The sequence below is a fragment of the Dipodomys spectabilis genome, unplaced genomic scaffold, assembly GCF_019054845.1.
Source record: "Dipodomys spectabilis isolate Male_0828 unplaced genomic scaffold, ASM1905484v1 ptg000086l, whole genome shotgun sequence".
NCBI classification, from domain to species: Eukaryota; Metazoa; Chordata; class Mammalia; order Rodentia; family Heteromyidae; genus Dipodomys; species Dipodomys spectabilis.
In genome coordinates this window covers 1,961,288-1,979,810 of record NW_024870763.1, presented here as the reverse complement: position 1 = coordinate 1,979,810, position 18,523 = coordinate 1,961,288, and positions in this window count along the sequence as shown.

Below are 18,523 nucleotides of genomic sequence, written 5' to 3'. Positions count from 1 at the left end.
CTAAAAAGACACAAGTAGAGCTGTGGTGCAAATGAGTAAAGTAGCTTTCATTACAAAATCTCAGGGACATTACCCACATCCTGCATTGAAGCTCGACTACTGGCAGTGTGTGTGTGTGTGTGTGTGTGTGTGTGTGTGTGTGTGTGTGTGTGTGCGCGCGCGCGCGCGTGCACGCACGTGCGCACTAGTGATTTTCTGACTGCAACAAATGTTTTGGTGTATTTAAAGTATTAAGAAACAAGGTTTAAATGTCCTGTGACTTTTTGTGTGTTTCTCTTTGTATGTATGTGTCTATCTGGTGTAGTTGTGGGTGTGGGTGTATCCATCTGTATGTGCATTTACTTTGTATCATGCTTGTTCTCCACCTATTTTAACATAATTGTCAGGCTTGGAAGGTAAAGTTATGACAATTTTCCAATCGTTTTTTTCAACAAATGATTATTTGAATTGAAGGACAGAGAGGAAGGAGAAAGAGAGGGGGAGAAAGAGGGGAGTTCTAAATCCAAGACTGAAACAGCCATATTCCAGAACAAGGCTTCAGAACTAGGTATAAACTAGATCCAATGTTGTGCTGTCAGTCAGCTAGCTGTAAGAAAGCCCCCATCTGGCCACAGGTGTGGATTGTAGTGAAAGATTAAAAATTAGAGTTACATTTTACAATTGCTAACTGCTGGTTTTGCTTCTGTAAACTTGCTTGCGCTAGCACTGACCCTTCCCCTCCCTGGAAATAAATAAAAAGTTTCGGAGTCTAGATGTCGGCCCTGGGACAAGCTCTGTAGTCGTAAATAAAGAAATAACAAGTAAATTCCCCAAGTGGCCAAATGGGACCCAAGATAAGGAACAAAGAGAATGTTCCTCTGCATTCCTGTGTAAAAATTCTCGGTTTAGGGGCCTCAAGATAAGGACCATCTGGTGAGCCCAGCAAACTAGGCCAAATGTTAATCAATCACAAGCCTGTAACTATGTAAACTCTCCTCCAGGGTGACCGCTCACCCTAGACTTGCCCTGAGCCAACTGTTTTACAAAAAGTGTTATAAACTTCCCCGTGTAGTAAACTGAGCCAATCCTGGGGAACCTGGGGTCTTATGCTAATCCTGTGGCTTTTGTCTTTAAAAGTGCCTGTAACCACTGCTCGGGGCTTCCTGTCTGCCTTGGACAGAGAGCCCATTTGCGCAAACGCCAAATAAACTTCTCTTGCTTATTGCAGCTGCTGGCTTGAAGTCTTGGTTCTTGGGGTGCCCTCACGTTGAAGAAAGCATCCCAGTGAGTCTGGGGTTTTTCAGTAGGAAAAAAGATAATTCAGTAAAAACAGTCTGTGACATTTACACAAGATCTGGACATCACTTCCTCTTGGGTTGCTGCTGTGCAGGACCAAAATTTGATCTCAAGTGAAACTTGGAATTACAAAAGTTAAAACCCAAAGTCTATTAAACTCTAAAAGGCCTGTGTAACTCCTTAATCCTCATACTTGATATATGACTTAGTGGGAAAGGCAGAGGGCAGATTTCCAGCTATTGCAGACTTCTTCGTTAGTGAACAATGAGCTACCACCTTCATTCATGTGGTTCCAGCACAGAATTGGCTCAGATCTGTGAACCTGAGTGTAGAAATTTGAATCTCCATAGTGTGAATGAAAATTTGGTCTCCTACTAAGATAGCAGTTTGTGGGACCATGGGTAGCTGTGGGCAAGTCTCTTTTTAATAGCTTATCCTTTGTGCACATTTGGTTTAGATACAGGGATACATAACTAACTAGTAGCAATGGTCACCGCAGGGTAGAGCAAGAGACCAACAGTAGAGGGACAGAGATCAAACTCATGCTATCTGCCATTTTATATTGCTTGAATTGACATGTTCTTCATGTATTTTAGCAATTCAAGAATAAAAATTAACATTACATATAGATTTTTAAATTGCCTCTTTGCTTCTGAGAAAAAGTAAAAATAACAATGAATTTAAATGGAAAGGCAGTACTTTAAGAGCAGGGAAAAGGAACGGAGAATGATAATGGGATTCTCCTGAAGTCCAATCTGGAGACTTTATTTACCAACATTGAGGAATAAAATGAAACCATGTAACAAGACTGGCTTGTCTCCTTTTTCTCAGCAACAAGGCAGTCCTGTCTGCTTTCCTTAGTAACATGACAGCCCTGCCTTTTTTGCCTTTTTTCCTCATTTATGCCAGAGCCAAAGGGCTCAGTAGAACATGACTAAAGGAGAAAGTTGGAGATGTCATTGTAAGATGAAAAAGAACAAGCCATGGATATATCTGGAAACCTAGAAAGCCCCTGGAGCCTTGAACTGTTAGGCCTTTCAGGCACCAGTCTTCCACAGAAATTAAACATTCATAGAGAAAGCCAAGATGTGCTCTGATTTATGTAGATTGCCTTACTCAAAGAAAGACCTCCCAATGAAACAATCCTCCCTGCCAACAACAGCCCTTCAGAGTGAGGCTCAGGGAATAAAAGACACACTAAACTTTCCTACCTGCCAGAAACCAGCCCACACCCTGAGGTCACCAGGACAGCAGGGAGGGAAGGCTCAGCCCTGTCACAAAACAAGGATGAAGCTCAGAGGTCCACATCTAATCTCATAATGTACTCAGACCTTCTAAAGTTCCAACAGCTTCCAGAAGGTGTCTGCAGCCCTTTAAAACGATCAAGCTGTGATGCTCAGCTCTAAAGCCGTAACTCTGCACCCAGTGTTAGCCTTATTTAATGACATACAAGCCAAGTAGGGCTCTCTGATAAATTTGCTAAAACCACTGCACTCCATGCCAGCATCCAGTCACTTGTCTTCTGCTGACAAAGCCTGTGGGTCATTCAAAACAGAAGCAGCCATGGCCTCAACTCCACCTGCCATGGATGTTCAGCAAACCTTACCCTTTTGCTCCCTCAGCAATTGCTTTAATTTTGGGATAGCCTCACCAACACTCTCTCCTAATACCACTGCCTCCATGGGGCGAACCCCCCACCCAACCAAACAGTCAAACAATCTGGAGGTGTTCTCTTTGGGATGGACAGATTAGCCTTTCCATGAGCCCATTTCCAGGGACTCCCCTTCCCCCAGATGCCTTGGAAGGGGCATCTGCTCCTTCCAGCAGCAGGCGTGCCACTCTTCCCAGACCCACACTGACCACAGCAGCCTTCTGACAGCTGGACATTGCATGTCCAAGTTGGGAGAGCTGCTGTCTCCAAGTTCTATGGTTGAGGGGATGCTAGGCAGGTTCTTGTGCCAGTAGGTGGGCCAGGTTGTGGACTCTGCAAAGCCTTCCAGCAAGGTTTCATGTACCAGCCTGTCCACTGCACAGCTGGCCAACCCTGATATCTGCTTGGGCTCTGGCTTTCTTGGATCTGCAGTGTTAAGGAACCTTCAGATTCCCCCTGCCAGAGACACCATTTAATTGCTCAAAAACAGGACCAAATAATCCTGGTTCATCTACTGCAGTCTTTAGCTGTTTTCCCCCACCAGCATGTGACTCTCTGGTGCAACCACTTTTAGAGGGATATTTCTGGGTAGCAAGCAAGTCTAGCTTTTCTTTTATAAGCCAGCAGCCTACTAATATAAGCTCATCTTCTGCCCCCTGCCAACCTAGACAACCCTACCCCTCCCAGCTCCATTGCCCACCCTGTGCTTAGGGGCCTCCTGAGCCCAGGTTCTTCTTCTGAACCTGCCCATGTATTCTGAAAAGAGCCCAGAGAAAACCGTGGCATCTGCTGTACCCGGAAGTCAGTCCACAGTGAGGCTTCTGCAGCCCCCAGCCTTGCTTTAAGCATAGCCACCAACAGGGCAACACCCCCAAGCACCACCTCAGACCTCCAATGCGTAAAATAAAGAGCCTGTGCTTGTGGCACCCACAGTCACCAGTCATCAGTCCTGGCACGGGAGCATCTGCTAAGGCCACCCCAGTAGGTTCAAGGGCTCTGACATCAAGACAGAGGCAGGCAGGTGCACCCATGCAGGCTGACTTTGGAGCAGCTGGTCTTCCAGGTGCAGGCCTGGTGGCCATTGAAGCAGAACATGACATTGCAAAAGATTACATCACACACTAGAAGATAAACAATGGCCCTGTGCTCAGAGAACTGACAGAGCTAGGAAATCAGAGAGAGAGAGAGAGAGAGAGAGAGAGAGAGAGAGAGAGAGAGAGAGAGAGGAGTGTGTGGCTGGCTTTGCTTACTCTAACTCTGATGGAGCAGCTAGGAATAATCTAAACATCCTACCATAAACAATCACAAAAGTGGAAGCCATGTAAAAATAATATATGTATATAAATGTATGTATGATATAAATATTTAGGCAAAATATGTATATTCCATATATAATGTGAATATGTAATGTATGTATAATGTATATATGTATAATGTACAGAGGGAAAAATTGAAATATCGAGTATTTGAAGGAATAATAATCAGTACCTTCCCAATTTTGATTGAAAGCACGAACCCTTCTATGCAGGAATCTACCAGCCCAAAAAAGTCATTTAACACAATTATACAGGTCCACACTAAGATATATTCTAATTGAACCAAGACCGAAAACCTCCCAAGGCGCAGAGACACAATTCATCACACCAAAGTGATCTTCAATGATATTATGACAAATTTCTCATCAGAAACTAGATTAACTATTAGACAGCAAGAGCAACAAATTTAAAGCGCTAAAAGGAAATATTTATAATCCACCTTTATAACAAATACACTTCCTCCAAATGTAAGAGATGAGCTAAGTACTTACTGATTGCTCAGTCTTATAATCCTAAATAATCAGGAAGGTGAATTGTGAGGATGGTGGCTCAAAGCTAGCCTGGAACTTGTCCTCTCAGGAGGAAGTTATAAGACACGGCTGTCCTTGAGAAGGAGGGAGTGTGCAGTGCCATTGCTGGAACAAGACATAGGATAAGGTGGCCATCAAGAATGGAGGCTGTTAGCTAGTGTCTCGAGAGAAGCAATTTATAAGATGCAGTAGTCCTCTAGAAAATCAGAGGATTTTGACCACTGTCCTAGTGATTTCAGAAATGCTATGATAATGACCAGAGTAACCTCAAGCCCAGCTGGATTCCTTAGCAACCGCTGTCAAGGCTGCCAGGCTATGACTGGTCCACTTTTTCTCTGACCTCAGACTCTGATTGATCCATTTCCTCCATGATATCACAATGCCTGGTTGCGATTGCTCCATTGTGTGAGGCCATGCAGGATATATAGGAAGCCATTGTGCTCCAACCTGTCAGTTAACAGAGCTGGGAGCTCTTGCTTGATGACCCGCAAGACTGACTCAAATCTAAATGATTTGTTGTTTGTGGGGACTGGTTGTCATTTATATTTTGGTATTTCTTTTAAAATTTTCTGGGTTTTTCATTAATTTATTTAGTTTATTTTAGGTAGATTTGCTACCTGCCATCATAGCAGAAGGATGGAAGAACACAAAGTATCATCCTACTTTCTCCTTGAAGGAGGAGACCATCAAACAATACCTCATGAAAGAGCTCATCGACAAAGGTACCTATGTACAAGTGAAGCTGGCCCATCACCACGTCACAGACAAGGACGTGGCATTTAAAATACTCTGGAAGTGAGAGTCCTCATCATCGGATAAAGAATGAGGTGGACATTTTTAAGAAGTTATGGCAGAAACACAATATCAGGTTGTACCAGGTTATGGAGAAGGAAGAGTACGAGTATCTCATCATGGAAATGGCCACTGGGGGATACCTCCTGGGGTAGATCTTAAAATCCTGCCACCTATATGAGGATGAAGCCAGGAGGCTCGCCACACAAATTGTAAGTGCTGTTTGCACCAAAATAGAATCACACACTGAGATCTTAAGTCCAAAAACGTCCTTTTGGACACAAAGGCAATATCAAGGTCAGTGGATTTGGTGTAAGCATCTGGCTCACCCCTGGGCAGTCGCTAATGAATATATGTGCAGTTGAGCTATCCCATTCCTCTGAAATGTTCCTGCAACCTGCAGTTGCAGGTGGCTCACGCCTGTAATCCTAGCTATTCAGGAGACTGAGATCTGAGGATCATGGTACAAAGCCAGCCCTGGCTGGCTCTCCCCTCTGAGCAGAGTCATACTGATACCAAAGACTAATTTGAGGAGAAGATGACAGAGGATAGAGGTGGCTAGCAAAATAGCTACCACTCTTCTCAGAACAAGCCGCTGAATGTGGGTACAGGAGCAGAGCAGTTCCAGACAAAGAGGAGGAGAGCCCTAAGAGATATCAAAGATAACCTCACTTGAAAGCCAGAAGGCTGTTATTGGGATGGGAGAGATTTGTAGTGGGTCTACTAAAGAAAGAGTTGTAAGTGGGATCCACGAATGGAGATCAAAACACTGTTTGCCAAGCAACGCCCTCAGTCCAGCCCAGAAGACAGGTGTACCAACTGTCTTACATTATGTAAAGAGGGATTCCAGCCAAGGGGCATCTAGTACTGCATTGATAAACTGACATTGTAGTTATTAAAGCATGTAATTTTTGTGCATTGTATCAATTCCTTGCACAGGCAAAACTACTTGACTTACACTTGAACTACACCCTAGTCTTTAAAAATGTAGATTGATTTATTTTATTCTGTGTTATTCTTTAAGATACAGTGTCATTATGTAGCACAATTCTATTGCCTAGTCTCCCAAGTGTTTGGATTACAGGTGTGTACCTCCATGTCATCCATCATACTATTATCTGCAACTTTCCTTATGTTTTAATACTTTATTTTATCCCTTGGCAGTACTGGGGTTTTGATTCAGAAGCTGGTGCTTGACAAGCAAGTGCTCTATCCCTTGACCCCTGCCCACAGTCCTTGCTCTTCATTCTACTTGAGATGAGCTCTTATTGTATTATTTTCCTGGGGTCATTATCAGACTGTGATTTAAATTTTTAAAGTTTTCACAGTAGAGGTCCTTCACATTTTTAGTTAAATTAATTAATTCCTAGTTTTCTTGTTGTTTTGTTTTGTTTAGATTAGACTAGATTTGATTTTGAGGCTAATATATATGAGATTGTTTTCTGGATTTCAGCCTGGATTTTCCCATTGTTGGTAACACAGAAAAACTACTGATTCTTGTGGGTTTTTTACCCTGCTACATTGTTGAAGGTTAGCATCACCTTTACTTAACTTGAGGGATGAAACTATAGGGTCCTTTAAATACAGGATCATTTCATCTGTAAAAAGGGATAATTTTCCTTCTTCCCTATTTGGATCCCCTTTATGTTTTTCTCTTGCCTATTGCTCTTGCTAGAAAGTCCATTACCATATTGAAGAGTAGTAGAGAGAGTGGACATCCTTGTCTCATTCCTGATTTTAATGTCTTCATGCTTCCACCGTTAGGAAAATGCTAATTATCTCTATTATATATATGCTCTGTATTATATTGAGGAATGTTCCATGCATTCCTAGCTTCTCAGACTTTTTAATCATAAAGGGGTATTAGAGCTTGTTAAAAGCTATTTATACATCCCTATAGACGATCATGTGTTTCTTGTCCCTGCTTCTGCTGATGGTTTGTATTGTTTATTGACAAGAGTATTGAATACAATTGAATCCTAGGATGAAACCTATTTGGTCATACCATGTGATTCTTTTGTTAGTTGCTGAAATTAGTTGGTGAGAATTTTATTAAGAAGTTTTGTATTAATGCTTATCAAAGAGTTGGTTTCATAGTTCTCTTTCTTTGGTGAGTCCCTATGTAATTTGGGGAAGGGTCTAAATCTAGCTTCATAGAATATGTTTGATAATTCCATTTCCCTTTATATTCCATTGAAGAGTTAGATCTCTGTATTGTATGTTCTTTGCAGGCCTAAATTTCATGGTACATTCATTGGGTCCTAGCTTTCTCTGGAATGGGAAGTGGTTTATTGACATTTCATTTTCATTACTTCTTATGTGTTACTTCTTGGTTCAGATGGAGTATAGGAAAACATCAAATTCTCCAGGATTCTCCAGGTGATTGGCATAAGGTTTTCAAAGTACTCTCTTATAACATTCTCAATTTTGCTTATATCTGTTGTGTTGTCTCATTTTTGTCTGTAATTTTCTCTATTTGGGTGAGTTCTCTAATTGTTTTTTTGGGTTTTTTTTATTATGAAGGTGATATACAGATGGGTGGGTTACAGTTATATATGTAATGAGTACATTTTTAACAGTGTTACCCCTTCCCCATTTTTTCCTTCTTCCCCCAACCCTGACATCCCATTCCTACGAAGTTGTAAAGTTCATTTCTAACATAGTTTCTACTGTATATCAGTGGTGCTTTGGTTAATCTTTGTCCCACCATTTCTGTGATTTCCCTTCCCTTCCCCAAATCAAGTTAACATGTATAAGACAAAGGATACATAAATCAAAAACAGTGACTACAGGGAATAAACCAAAGGGTAAAAACTAAATAGAAATAACTAAAAACCGTTCACTATACAATCATCTTGTATCCATTTCTTGGACCTCATTTCGATAAGCATCATTTTATATGGTAATATGCATATTGCTATCGAGCTATTGTGAATATCCTAGACATATTCTAGTTTTTCCAAATGAGTGGAAAAGTGTAGCCTATGATACTTTGGGTCTGGCTTGTTTGACTTATTATGTTTTCCAAATGATTCAATTTCCTTACAAATGGGGCAATGTCATTCATTCTGACGGAAGCATAGAGTTTTGTTGTGAATATGTATGACAATTTCTTGATCCATCATTGCTGGGTCATAGGGGAGCTCTATTGATAAACCTCTATATTTCTTTACAGAGTGTTTGTAGAAGTTTAAATTTCCACCAATAGTGTAGTAATGTTCCTTTTGGGCCACATCCCAACCAGCCTGGCATCTTATTATTAGGTTTCTTCATAATGGTCATTCTAACTGGGGTGAGGTGGAATCTCAATGTTGCTTTGATTTGAACTTCTTTTATGGCCAGAAATGTTGCATGTTTCTTCATGTGTCTATTGGCCATGCATACTTGTTTTTCAGCGAGGTCTCTCTTTAAATCTTTAGGCCACTTATTAAGAGGGTTGTTGTTTTTTGAGGATTTTTTTTTGGGAATTTAACTTTTGGGACTCCAAATATATTTGAGATATGAGGCCATTGTGTATTGCAGAGCAAGTAAAGATCTCCCAATCTGCAAGATTTTTATTTATCTATCTATATAAGTTCTCTTCCTAGTCAAATTTGGTATGGTTCTGTCAAGTCTGTTAATTTATTTAAAAAACCAACTTTGATTTGTTGATTCTTTCTGCGTATTATTTTGTCTTTATTTAGTTATTTGTGATTCAATTTTTTATTTGTTTCTCTCTACTGCTTTGGGTTTGGGATTGTTCCTGTTTTCAAGAGCTTGAGGTACATAATTAAAATATTCATTTGAGATTTTCCCAATTGCTTGATGTTGGGACTCAGAGCTATACATTTTCCTCTAAGTACTGCATTTACTGTGTCCCAGTAATTTGTCTGTTTACTTTTGTTAAATTCCAGAAACTTTCAGATTTCCATTCTAATCCCTTCAGTGTCCCATTGGTCATTCAGCAACGTGTTATTCAGTCTTCATTGGTTTGACATTTTATTTTTTTGCTTTATCTGTTTAATTCTAAGTTTATTCACTTATAGCCTAACAAGATATGGGAATTCGAATAATTTTTCTTTCAATTTGGACAGAATTTCTGTGTGACATAAGATGTGTTCTATTTTGGAGAATCTTCCATGATCTGCTGTGAAGAATGTATATTCTGACGCTGAACGTATATTCTGTAGATGTCTGTTAGGGCTAGGTGGTCAGTGTAGTTATTAAGCTTGCAGTTTCTCCATTGAGTTTTTCCTGGATAGGTCATCCATGGATGACAATGATGTGTTGAGATGTGATTTTTTGTTTAAGGAGTATTTGGTTGATGAAGTGGAATGCTCCAGGATTCAGGGCATTGATATTTAGACTTGTTATATCCTCCTAATGGAAAGTTGCCTTTATCAATATGTAATGTCTCTTCCTACTAATTTTGACTTGAATTCTATTTCATCTTATGTTAGTAATTCAACTGTAGCCTGTTTATGGTGTCCCTTTGCTTGAAAATTTTCCAACCAGCCTTTCAGTTTGAGTATGTGTTTGTTTTTGTCAATAAAATGTGTCTTTTGTAGATACTACATGGATATGTCTTTTCTTTTTTTTGATACTCCTATCAAATCTATGTCTTCTATTTGGAAATTTAAGTCCATTGATAATGAGAATTAAGACTCAGAAATATGTGATATGTCCTGCTATGTTATACACCTACTGTTAGGAGAGTCCAGAGGAGACTGGCTAACACCCTCTTTTAATATGTTTCTCTCTAGTTCCTTCTTTTTTACTTACACTTTAAACTGCCTCCCCTTTCTACTCTATTGCCACCTCCTCCACCCTCTATGGATTCAGAAGTGGGGGTTAAAAAACCTGGAGGATCTAACAATAACTTAAAAGGGCTGGCAGAAAAACTCGCAGCCGAAAAACTGCCACTGACCACCTGCAAGTGACACCAACAAGATCTTAGCCTCGGGTCTTGGCCCAGGGGGTCTGAGTATGGGGGAAAACCTGTCAGTCTGAGGTGATGGCCGCTAGGGACTTCTTTCCCTTGTCCCAAGATGACTAAAAATTCTCCTCTGCCTTGAAAGGCCCCTGGGTCAACGTTTACAGAAATAAAAAAAAAAAATCCTCCGGAGGTGAGTAAAGGGGGTTCGAGTCCCCTGGTAAGTGGATTTGAGTCCCACTTGTGTATGGTGGTGAGATGTTGTCCCATTCACTGAGAACTAATTTTGTCTTTGTGGCCACTTCTTTGTCTTGTTTACTTCGGTGTGTTTTCTGTTATGTTTTCTGAGGTAGGGATAAACTGGGGGCCCATTAGCCCCCACCTCAGCCTTTGTTTATTGTCTTGTCTAGTTCTGTTTTAAAATTGGTACAAGTTTTAAAAATACATACAACTGATTTTAATTTTATGTGCTTTAAGACCTGTGTGTGTTTTGTATGTGTTTGTAAAAGAGTTCAAGATAAAAATTGTCAACATGCTATAACAATTGGGTGAGTTTAACATGCAAAAGATTATGAGGTTTGGACATTACCAAAAATTTAAAAAAAATTTTCACATTGTTTTCAATGACTTTTTAAGGATACTTTAACTTAAAAATAAAAAATCTGGTATTTTAAAATACATAAGGCTGTTTACACTCTAATCAAGTTATCTGGCTTAAAAATACATTGGCTCTTTAAAATTTAGTTCTCTTTGCTAAACATTGAAAATAAATATTAAACCTTTAAATATAAAAGTTTGTTTACCACTGTCAAAAACATTACCTGTTCTGTCTGTCTAAAACTGTGTATTTTCATTCAAAAACCCAAGAGATAAAATAAAAAACTTAAAAGCCAACAAAAAAAACCCTATCTTTAGGGGCCAAGTGGCCCAGGTTTGTTCTGTCCTTTTTCAGTACAGATAAATACTAAAAACATGCTAATAAAAATTAGTGATGTGATGATCTGATTACTATTGCTAAAACTGCCCTTTGGACTTAAAAAGAGGGTTTAAAACATATTTATGTAATGTGACTTACTTTCAATAGTATTCTATAATTAGGATATGTTTTTAAAAGTCATAAAGGTGTTAAGTCTAACTTCTTGGTACAGGAATGGTGATTGTAATTCTTACATTAAAAATTGTCATTTAAGTTTAAAAATTTTAATGTGTGTCTGTTTTAAAACAAACAGCCAAAAAACAATAAGTGACCCTTGGCCTCAAGATTTTAAAGGATTTTTTTAAATGTAACTAAAACCTAAAATATAATATAATAAGAGATTAATAGGAGGGTTAAAAATTAGAAATGGATTTCTGGATATAAAGTTTAAAAGTCAAATTGTTCTTCCTCAAAGTGGAAAAATAACAATTACCAAAATAATTGCTTAATTGATATTCCAGTTTACTCATATAGCTTTATTAAGTTTCCAGCAAGCCCAAAACCAAACAAAAAAAAATTCTTACTAGTTTGTCTGATGTAACTTTGGCTCTTAATATGTTTCAGGTAAGAGCATGCTTAAAAGCTAATTCTATGTTGACCACCTTATTGCTTTTAATTGGAGTAAAGTGGCCTTTTATAAGACTCATTGATCTACAAACTTGTTCAAAGCCATCCCGGGCAGAAAAAGGTCCCTGTGAGACTGTCACCTATACTCAGCCAGCAGAGTGCTAAAAGTGCAAGCAGAATTGCTTTGGGACTCAAAGTGACAGAGTGCTAGCCTTGAGCTGTAGAGCTGATGGTCAGCACTCAGGCCCCAAGTTTGAGTCCAGCAACCAGCTAAGGGAAATGCAAATAAGACATTTATCCCAGTGTAGAGAAGACATTCCTTGGACAAAAACAATGGAAGAGCATCCAGAGGCAGTAAGCCACTGCTTGGATGGCAAATATGTCAGATCCTAGAGTCATTTGTGCATGGCCCTTCAAAAATTGGTCAGAGCCAGGAGGTCATGGGAAGATAGTTTGTAAGCATGCCTAATGTCCATGACTATCTACCTTGTAGGGACAGGAACTTGTCAGTAATCTGTGATAGTACTAAAAAGCTAAAATTATAAAATCTGGAGGATGGCTTCAAACCCAACTCCTGTATGTGCCAAAAACCCTAATTGGCAATAACATTTGAGCTAACACCAGCTACATAAAATTTATCTGTTCAAAAAAAAAAGTTTGTAAGCCTGAAAGTGTGTTTCTATTAACATATGTGCAAAGGCTTGCACAGGTGACTTAGACATTTTTAGGGTCACTAGAGGTCACATTCCTAAAGATGCTTTTACAAATCATAGTGCTAAACAAGCTACATTGCTGTAGCCGGAAAAAAAAAGTCTGTGCATTAGTCAAATGTTAAAATATTGTTCTTCATGACATCTAACGCTGGTAACCTCTTTGTAAAATAGACTAAGATTATAGGTTTCTGGTTAGGTAGGATCAACACCTCTAAGTCGGCTTTAAAATGTTACAAAAGATAAATCTTCGCCCATCATCCCTTTTTAAACCAAGGGACCAGAGTTATTAAAAAAAATGTGGCAAAATCGACAGAAGATAAAGGCATGGAAAATAGTAGTACAGGCCTGAGCCCTCTATATCTGCCTAAAAAATCAGCTTATTAAAAAAAAACTATCTAGTTAAAAAGGTTGTCACCTTGGTAAATTGTCCTGGGCTATTTTCTAAATAGTCTTAAAATCTAGTGGGGCCACAGCCTGCCAAGCCTATGTATTACTTGTATCCTTAACAGTCTGTGTAGAAATTTAGACCTCGGCAAGTGTTGTGACAGTCCCTTGGAGCCACTGAGAGAACCTGCTGCTGCTGCTGCTACAGCCTGACAATCACCTAAAACAAATCTACATCGGTACCCTGACCACCTCCACCATGAAGAAAGTAGACTAAACTCCTGCCTGATTCCTTCTTTTGGCTGTCTTCGCTTTGTCCATGTTACCATATACCTACTCTAATTTTATTATGGCTACTCCTCTTGCCGGGGAGACTAGCAAACATTGTATTTCTCATTCCCTACACTGCTTTGCCACTATGGGACTTCCTAAACATATTAAACTGATAATGGTGCGAGATATGTTGGACAAGCTTTTCATAAATCTTACCAGATTTTTCACTCTACAGGTATTCTCTATATTCCTCAAGGACAAGAAATAGTTAAACAAGCCAATGGGCTGTTAAAACACCAAATTTTTTAATCAAAAGGGGGAAATTATACCACTTCTTTCCTGTTAATATTCTTCTAATGCTTTATTTGTACTAAATTTTTTAAGTTTGGATTATAATGGCCTTTCCACAGCATAGCGGTTTTGGGGGGGAAAAAAAGAGAGCAAAGAGCTTTTGTCCAAATTTAGTGGAAGGATCCTTTAAGAGGTGATTGGCATGGGGCCATATGTGGTTTTAACATGGGGTGAAGGACATGTTTGTGTTTTTTTTGCAGGAAGAAAATAAATCCCGCTGGTTGCCTGAGCATTGATTTAGGATTGTGGAGTTTCATTCAGATGACACAAACGCTGACACATTGGGCTTACATGCCTTATCCCCTGATTGTGGGAGGGAGTTGAGGTACTCATTCACATCAATAGATCAGCATACAGTACAGCCCCGATCCCTTCATCCAGCACACCAAGATCAGAAATATCTCAGCTTCAGGAATTGGAACTCCTTTATGCTTTACCACCAGCTCTAAAGGCTCCATTCCAGGCTGTATTATAATGCCAGCCAGGACTCAAAAAATTTGGATCCCAGACAAAAATCAAATATACAATATACACATGACATCTTTACCAACTGGGCACCCAGTTCATGCAAATTCTACTCCATCCTATATGATACTGCATTGCATTAATTCTTCACAAATAGTAGTATCTATAGGAGAGCCTCATCCAATAAAGTGCAGACATATACAGCCATTTGTTACTAATATTTCTGGAACTAACTCTCAATTAATGAACTGGTCTGGAGCTAATCTTACTAATAAGTACAATCTTGGACTGTGGTGGACGAATGGGCATCCTCAACATCATGTTTGGATGCTGGTGGCTACACTCAACAAAATAACCTGACCCAATTCATCCTTTAAAAAAGTTATGAGTTGTATATCACCACCCTATGTCATTATGTATGGACTGTTTAAAATTTCTGTTGGATCTAATTATTTTAATGTTTCCTGCTATTAATTGTTCTTTTACTGATTGCTCATATAGCGGCATAACTAAATCCATACTTATTGTTAGACAACCATCTTTTGTTATGCTTCCTGTAATTATTTCTAAAACTTGGTATAAAGATTCTGGCATTCAGGTGTTAAGACAATTAAAAGAACTAATGCGCCCTCATCGATTTGTTGGGCTACTTGTAGCTGATGTTTTGGCCTTTATATTTGTTAGCTGCCTCCACAGCGGCAGCTGCTGTGGCAGTAACACAAAATGTACAAAATGCACATTATCTTAATTAGCTTGCTCATAATACTACATAAGCCCTACCTCTGGACTCTAAAGTGACAAAAACTGCTAAAAAAATTGTTTAAATAAGTTCAACACTATATCCCTTCCCTGACTTATGTTAAAGGATTGCTAATATCATCGCTTGGCCTGGAAATGCTTTTGCTAATGGTTTGTCTATGCTTTCCTTGTATTATACATACACTGCAAAATTCTTATATGAGTTTAGCCACCCAGCTACATAAGATCAAGCTCCATATAAAAAAATTCCCCCTGAGAGGAGTTACAGCCAGAGAGAGGTAAGAGGGGGTGCCAGTCTAACCAACCTAAGACAGGGCCTACAGCTTCACTCTAAAGAAGTTCCCTAAGTGGGGTAATACAGACAAGGCAATCCACCCAACCTAAGAAAGGCAGGTTAGCTTCTTTAAACAAAATGGGGGAGATGTTGGGAGCCGACAATAAAGTTTAAAGGTCATCTTGACCCTGGTGCTCACTTGAAGACATGTACAAGGAACTGGCTTACTTAAAAAACACCAGGAGCCAGGGATTGTTTTGCTATGTCTGTAGAATTTGTTGACCTTGTCTTGGTTTTACTACACTGTGTTTTCATTAAAATTTTTCTTGTTTTTTGGGACTATTGTAACCTTATGTTACCTCTTGACTTTTAATAGTATATATTAAAAAAAGTTAAAAATAAACGGTGCTGCAGTCTTGAGCTGCAGACCTCCCCACCCCATCCTTTGTCTTATGTCTTTATTTTTCCCCATCCTCACCCCCTAGTTCAGGATTCCCTTTCATTGCTGGCAGGCTCTGGAACATTGTCATTAAATATTTTTATACATCATTTAAATGTAAAGGAGTGTTTGGCTTGGGACCATATTCACGGTTGGTAGTTGTTTATAGTTGTCATATATGGTGTACTAGTCATCATATATCATATAGTCATATAATATGTTAGTTGTCATATATCATGCCAGGCTCTCCTTTTTACCATATCAGCTAAGAAATCTGTATTTATTCTGACTGTATATCCTTTATAAATAATCTTTTCTCTATGGAAGCTTTAAGCATCCATTATTGGTATTTAATGATCTTCTAATGGATTATGATATGGTAGTGGATTTTCAGTTCTAGAATTATCTGTTCAGTGTTCTAAAGGCTTCTCTTCTCTGAATGAGCCTTTTTGGATGTTTGGCATGTTCTCTGCTAGAATTCTGTAATATGTTTCCCTTCCATGTAGTTTCCTGCTCTTCTCTCGTTCTTTATAACTATCTCCCCGAAATTTGATCTTCTAAGTGAGTCTTGAAGTTCTGGCAAGATCATTTCTTATTTCTTTGATTTATCCTAAATGATTATTTACTCTTTTGTATTAGACCTATTCTGTCTTTGACCCTGAGATTATCTTCTTTGTCATCTATTTGCTGGGGAGACTTTCTATTTTGTTTTTGATTTCCCTGTCTTCTAATTGTTCATTTTTTAGGGCTTCTATCTCTTTATTAAAGCTTTATTTTAGGCCTTGTATGTACTTTCTTTATATTTTTTCTTTGGATGGGGTGGTTGCAAGGGTTTTCTTAGTTGTGTCTTCTCTCATATCTTTTAACTAGGCATCCATTTTTTCCTTGGACTCGTTGCCTTCTCAGAATTTATTTACCTTTCTTTTTGCAGTCTCCATTAATTAATTTGCTAATCTTTGGTTGGTCTCATATTATTCACAAATTTCCTTATAAAGGTTTCTATCTTTCCATTAGTCACATTTTCAGCAGTGTTTTTAATGTATTTTGATAACTATCTTCTAGTTCCTTGATTGTCTGTTCTAATGCCTGGTTACTTACTGTGTGAATTATACTACCTTGACATAACTTCTTTTGTATTTTTCTAATTTGTTCTGTCCATTTGGAGGTTTTCTTTTGAGGGATCTATTATCTTAATAGGTGACTCTCTATATTCTTGGTTGATTTGCCAGGTGTTTGTTTGGTCTTTTGTTTTGATTTGTTTTTCTGGAATTAGGGTTTTGTCTAGACAATTAAATGTGGGAGTAGAAATCCGTTGTGGTGAGATGTTGTGATGTTAATACTTGTGGTTCCAGTGACAGTTTGGACTGTCCAGTGGTATGGTGAACTGTCTCTGTGTATTGATGTGTAACTTTCTCTAATGTACAGTTCTGTTCTTGCTTTTTTCCATGTAGCCCTTTTATTTCCACACTGCAATTATGCTTTTGAATATGTTGGCCAACACAGTCACAGCAGTCACCTGTCTGGCTGGGAAACTTTCTCATAAATTTCTGTTTTATTGTGAAGATAGTATAATAGTCTTATGAATTGTATGTCTATAATTATATCTATATTTATAGCTGTATATCTATAATTATAGCTGACTTGGTGTGACCCTCTAGATGTGGTGTACCTTCTAGGACTCCAAATCTCTGTTTCATTAGAGATTGCTAGGGTAATTTTCTGTTGTTATTCTGCCACGGTTTTTCCTCTTCCTCAAATTTATTTTTTATATTGTGGATTTGTTCACATAATTTAGGATTTGTGAGGGTTGTGGAAGTTATTTTTGTTTTTCTGCTTGTGTTACTTATGTAGTGATTTCAGGATTGTATGAAGAAACACAAAGGGACAGAAATGTATGTTATTATATTGAGAGAAATAGAGAAGATATTTTAACCTATTTGCTACATGTAAATTAATATTAAGCAAAGCTAATTAAAATAATTATTTACACTTTAGAGGATGAGTATAGTACTCTTGGATATCTTGGGGGAAAAGACTTTAGACTCATTACAACTGATGCCTTATGTTGAAATTACTGGCAAAACGTCTTTTTGAGAAAGAAAAAAGTTCCATTTCTTTCATATTAGTATTATAAAATCAAAATATCTGCATGTTGAATTGTTTTCCTCTGCTATTTTCAATTCCATTCTTCATCCATTAGCTATTTAGGGCCTTGAATGACCACTTCCTTAAAATACCTATATTGCTTGTATTGTGATGTAAAGCTCAGTATTATTAATATGTATTTATATCTGAGTCAACTTTTAAGCTACATTGCTATGAAATTTATGCATTCTCAAGCATGAGACCTGATTATTTTACTCTATTCTATGTTTTAATCAATAAATCATTCTCTTTAGAAATATTTTCCCATCTTTTATATTGCTCCTGTAAACATCATGTGTTTCTAGTAATTTTATTGAAGTTAATATAATGTTTGGAACAAGAAGGCAATTATCCCCATTATCACTTTAAAGTAAACCCTTGGGAACTATTTTATATAAATAAAAATAAAAAAGTGCAATGCACATGTTTATACATGAATAATATATTAGTTAATTCAATTAGACACAACTACCACAGCCATTCTCAATTGACTTAAAGGCAACAAAATATTTTGTTCATGAATATCACTCATTTTTAGAAAATGACTAGTCAATACAAAATCTATATTATATTTGAAAGTTAAAAAGATGAAAATTACACCCAGATTTGCTGTCAATATCCTGTTTCCATGAATACATTTATTCAGCAAACAGGGAAACAAAAAATAAGTCTTTGTCACATAGAATGAAAGATGTAGAAGC